Source organism: Otolemur garnettii, unplaced genomic scaffold (assembly GCF_000181295.1).
Source record: "Otolemur garnettii isolate 467f Iridium unplaced genomic scaffold, OtoGar3 scaffold00023, whole genome shotgun sequence".
In the NCBI taxonomy this organism is placed as follows: domain Eukaryota; kingdom Metazoa; phylum Chordata; class Mammalia; order Primates; family Galagidae; genus Otolemur; species Otolemur garnettii.
Genome location: NW_003852418.1, coordinates 21,294,396 through 21,299,922, shown reverse-complemented (window position 1 = coordinate 21,299,922; position 5,527 = coordinate 21,294,396). Strand labels below are relative to the sequence as shown.

Below are 5,527 nucleotides of genomic sequence, written 5' to 3'. Positions count from 1 at the left end.
CACCACACACAGAGCACACGCAGAGCACACACCACACACAGAGCACACGCAGAGCACACATGCAGAGTATACACAGAGCACACATGCAGAGCACATACCACACACAGAGCACACATGCAGAGCACACACAGAGCACACATGCAAAGGCACCTTTGCAATCTGCCACGTCCTCTTCCACAGTGTCTGGGGTACCCCCAAGATCCAGCTTACACCTGGCACCTGCTGTCATTCTGAGTGGTGCTCCTTTCACTCCCTAGCTTCCTCATTTGGATGCCAAAATCACACAGCCACCCTGGTTTTAAGGACGTAATGGAAGTCACTTTCTGGCCAAGCACAGTGACACTAGGGGCTAAGTTACAGCCGACCCTCTCTCACACTGAGCCCTCGGTCAACCTTTCATGTATTTAGCACAACCTGCAATGCTCACTCCACATCTGACAGCCTCCCCCACAGCTGCCTTCATCCAGACTCACTGCTACTCCCAGACTGTTGTCCTCCACGCCACGCTCCCCCAGGAACACCCCCGAGCAAGTGTTCTCTGGTCACCTCTGAAGCGGGGTCCCAGCCCCTTTGGTAAAGGGATGCACTCGGGGCCTGCCTGTCCAAGAACCCCTCGCACCCTTCCCACATGGATACACCTCAGCTGCAGGGACGGAGCTCCTGCCCCTTAGGGGTGTGGGTGATGCTGGGAGGCAGTACCAGGTCTGAGCTACAGAGCCAGTTGCTAGCTCATCACGACTAATCCTAGAGTCTGTTTCTCAAAGTAAGCAAGTATTCCACTAGAAGAAAGAGAAAGTGAGTGCAGACAGACACATCAGGCCTTCCCCACCTTCCCCACCAAGCTCTCTCACTCCCACTGCTCAGTGAAACAGACGTCAGTGGTACTCATGGTAGTGGATGCCAGGCTGAAAGAACAGGGGTGCTCTGAAATTCCACCAAACGACCGCAAGTCTTTTCTGAATCTGGAAGGAAAAGAAAAGAAGTGCCGAGAAGTTCATGGAAACACCAACGTGAGCCGTTAACACATTTATTATGGGGAGCCGCAGACTGGGCCAGCATGCTATGTCACACCAGTTCCCACATCAGGACTCAAAGCTGGGCCAGCGGTCTGAGGAGGCCACAGCACCAACACCTGAACCTTACTAGCAAAAATTAAGAAATCAGGCCAGGCGAGGTGACTCACACTTGTAATCCTAGCCCTTGAGAGCTTTAGGCTGATGGATAGTCTGAGCTCCTGAGTTCGATACCAGCCTGAACCAGAGCAAGACCTCATCTCGAAAACTAGCCAGACATTGTGGCAGGCACCTGTAGTCCCAGCTACTCAGGAGGCTGCAGCAAGAGAATCTCTTGAGCCCAAGAGTTTGAGGTTGCTGTGAGCTGTGATGGCACACCACTCTACTGACGGCGACAAAGTGAGACTCTTGTCTCAAAAAAAGAAACTTGAAAAGGTAAACATACAGCAGAGACAGAAATGAGTGTACACGAAAAGTGCATTTAAAAGTCAAACTAGAATTAATATTAACTCTTAGGACTGAGGTATTTATTTAATGAGCATTTACTGATTTAATCATTGATCATGTTTAAACACTATCTTCCTTTTAGTCCTGGTACAGTGACACAGAGACTTTAAAGTGCACTAAGTTCCGGAAAGCAAACCTCACCCCTGACCAGGAGCCCGGCATGCTGAATCCAGTGCCAACACCACAGGAAGTTCAGCACTGACTGGGAGGCATCATAGCAGCCACCTCCTCACATGCCCAGGGGTCTCACTACGAGCATGACCCTCACCTGAATGGTCATTCAATGCTCAGGTATGTTGAACAGAACACAGACCTGCCTGTAAAGACTTCCCCGCCTCTGTTTTCAAGTTTCAGATTAATATGAGGGTATGTACAACTAAGTTACCTTGTTGGCATTTGTTAGGTAAGGTCCAAGTTATGGTGGACCCCTTCATCCAGGAGGTGTGTCATACACTCCTACGTCACTGATGGGTGACAGCAGAGCATACCACACGTGCCTCCCCACTTCTTGGATTTAAATGTGTTTTGCTCTGAGGTCTTTGCTTCCTTTCCAAACCACATTTGTGTGTGTGATGGGGCAACCAAGGGTGTTCTGAGTACCTGCCCCGTCCCCGACTCCTGATGTTCTATTTTTCTCACCATTCCTCACGGTGACCCACTGCAAAGGCAAAGCAGAAGAGCAACAGGATGCAGGAGCCCCCAGCCAGCCCCCCACTCCCCCACACCACCTTCAGAAACATGTTTAAACTCCTGCATGCAACTTGCTAGCCATGCTGCGGGCTGGTCACAGCAGCCACTGAGAGAACTCACTCTGCCACAGCCAGACAAGACATGGCTTTCACAGGGAAGCGAAAGAAATCACTTTCAGATTTCAGGAGAGAGTAAATTCTCTATTTTTTTTTTTTTTTTTTTGAGACAGAGCCTCAAGCTGTCCCCCTGGGTAGAGTGCCATGGCATCACAGCTCACAGCAACCTCCAACTCCTGGGCTCAAGAGAGTCTCCTGCCTCTGCCTCCCAAGTAGCTGAGACCACAGGCACTCGCCACAACAGCCAGCTATTTTTTGGTTGCAGCCGTCATTGTTGTCTGGCAGACCCGGGCTGGATTCAAACCCACCACCTTAGGTGTATGTGGCTAGTGCCTTAGCCACTTGAGCCACAGGCACTGAGCCTAAATTCTCTATTTCAAGATGGCATCAAAGTCCATAAAATGTATTAAAAATTTCCTCATCAAATAAAGAAATGTCACTTTAATAATTAGCTGAATGTAACAAAACTTTACAAGTCAAGCACGCTTTAAGGATATACCCAAGACTGATCTGGCATCATTTCCTGAAGGGCACAGACGACAGACACTAGGAAAGAAGCCTCGAGGCACTTTTTAACATTGAAAGATCTCATCAACATGTGAGGCGTGATGGGGTCTGACCCTGCACATGCACTGGGAGGAGGGGAGAGAAATGTCCCAAGTGTACACTCTGAGACTCACTGCATGAAGGCCACTCGGACTTGAGCTGAGAATGAAAAGCTTCTACTGTGAACCATGTGCCTCTGTCAGCACCCAGGCCCCCCGTTTACCCTTCCACATGGAAATCACCAATGACTCTGCCAGTGACAAGCAAGTAGGGTACTTCAGCAAAACCCTAGAAAGCCAAATGGAGAATTATTTTAGAAGAAACAAAATAGAGACGACCTGTAGTTCAGTGGGTAGGGCGCCGGCCACATACATCCAGGCTGGCGGGTTCAAACCTAACCTGGACCAGCTAAACAACAACGACAACTGCAACAAAAAAATAGCCAGGCGTTGTGGTGAGCGCCTATAGTCCTGGCTGGCTACTTGGGAGGAGACTGAGGCAAGAGAATTGCTTAAGCCCAAGAGCTGGATGACGTTGCTGTGAGCTGTGACACCATAGCGCTCTACTGAGGGTGATATAGAGAGACTGTGTCTCAAAAAAAAAGAAGAAACAACATGATTTTATAAATACTCAGGCACACAAAAATGAAAATCTGTTAGTTATATATGCTACAAGAAACAAAGTTCTAACACACAGCATGATTAGAATGTTCTAAAAAAAAAGTGTCACAGGAAAAATCTTGGTATTAAAAGGCAGTATAGGCCAGGAGTGGAGGCCCACACTGGTAATTCCAGCACTTTGGGGGGCCCAAGCAGGAGGTCCACTTGAAGCCAATTCAAGACCATCCTGGACAAGAGAGAGAGACCCCATCTCCACAAAAACCTTTTTTATTAGCTCCCCTGCAGTCCCAGCTACTGAGGAGGAGGCTAAGATGAGAGGATGGTTTGAGCCCAGGAGTTCAAGCTGCAAAGAACTATGATCACACCACTGCACTCACTGTCTGGGTGAGAGGGAAACTCTGTCTCAAGAAAAAGAAGAAAAGAAAAGGAAGATGAAAAGGCAGTACAGAGTGGTGTGGAAGAATATGAACACTGGACCCAGACTGCCCAGGTCCAAATCCCTGGTTCACAGTTCACTGCTGTGTGACGTTGGGGTGGGGAGAGGAGTTAGTTAACCTCTCTGATTCCACAGGCTCCTTATGAATGAATGAACCCAGGATAATGTTAGCCCCTGTCTAGTGATCACTGTGAAGATTAACTGAATAAAGAGAACACATATATAACATGATCAAAACATCCCTGGGACAATCACTGTTAAATATCATCTCTTCAAGTAAGAGCCATGATCAACACACACACACGTGACGCAAACAGGAAAGGTAAATTCAGTCAGTCATTCACTCATGGTCACATTTTAAGTGACAACTCCATGGTGGCCACTGTGCCAGGCAGTCAGGGAGGAAGTGCTGTGAAGGAGGCCTGTGTGCTCACCACGGGAAAGGGAACTAACGCTCTGGACCACAGACTCTGAATCTCGGACTGGTGCAGACAGTTGTTTCATCTGCTCCTCTTACCAGCAAAGTAAATGTCACACATCACAGAGGAAGGAACGGAGCCTCAGAGCCATGGGAGAGTTAGGAAGGGCGGCAAGGAGCATGAGGACACGTCTGTGGGCTGTGCCAGTCTAGGCACCTCTGCCCAGCTGTGCTCTCAGCACCCCGGGTGGGTTGAAAGTTTGTGCATGGGGCAGCCAGGCATGCAGCAGGTATTCACCAAATGTCTGTGAATGAAGGAGCCGGACGGAAGGTGCCCACTTCTCCAGACGTGCAAAGGCAGTCCCCCAAAACGGAGCAAGCCAAAAGCTGCTGGTCCCTGGCCAGAGCCTGTCTTATGATGGTGTTCTGTAAAAGCCACTTGGAACAAAACCCCTGCAAATACGAGCCCAGCTTCCAGGGAGGGAGCCCTCGGACTCAGGAGACTCTGTCTCAGCATGACACCCCGGGCTCCTACAGCCCCCCTAAATAGGGAAGATTGATTTTGTGACTGTCCAAAAGTCTCCATCTGGGCTTATAACCGTCTGATGAAATATTCTGAATACTGAAATTTAACTGTGAAGGAAAAAGGAACCTCTTAAAGTTAAATAAGGAACCTCTTAAAGATGTGTTTGGTAAAAAGTTCTCAACAGTATGTACAGGCTGCTGAGATTCATAAATTAAAAAACAAAATTGAAGAGCAGAAGCAGGGGAAGGAGACCACCGGACGGCACCTCCAGGAAGAGGCACTGGAGTGGGGGCGTCCTTCGGCCGGGCTGCACTTGCTTCTTGGGCGCTCGGCGACCGCCCTACACCCCAAACGTCGGACGGCGCCCAGGGACCCGGCCCCACGCACCCCGCCCCGAGCAAACACAGGAACGGGCAGACCCGCAGGGGACCGGCAAGGGGCGCCGCGTCCACTCCCGGGGCAGTTGCCCAGCGACCGGAGGGGTAAGGGCGCTCCCGCCCGGACCCAGGCCCGAGGCCCGCGCAGACCGAACTTTCCTCCCAAAGTTTCCTCGCGGCGCCAGACTGCGTGCGGCCTGGGCCAGGGGCCGGAGGCTGGGGCCGGGGCCGGGGCCAGGGCCAGGGCCGGGCCGGGCCGGGGACGGCCTACCCTGCCA

General features: G+C 50.8%; 1 protein-coding gene across 1 annotated transcript in view; it reads right to left on the bottom strand.

Moving 5' to 3' along the window:
• The window catches only part of OSBPL2 (oxysterol binding protein like 2), a 49,476-nt gene that overhangs the window by 43,775 nt on the left and 174 nt on the right, over positions 1–5,527 (bottom strand). The gene's annotated exons all lie outside the window — the stretch shown is intronic.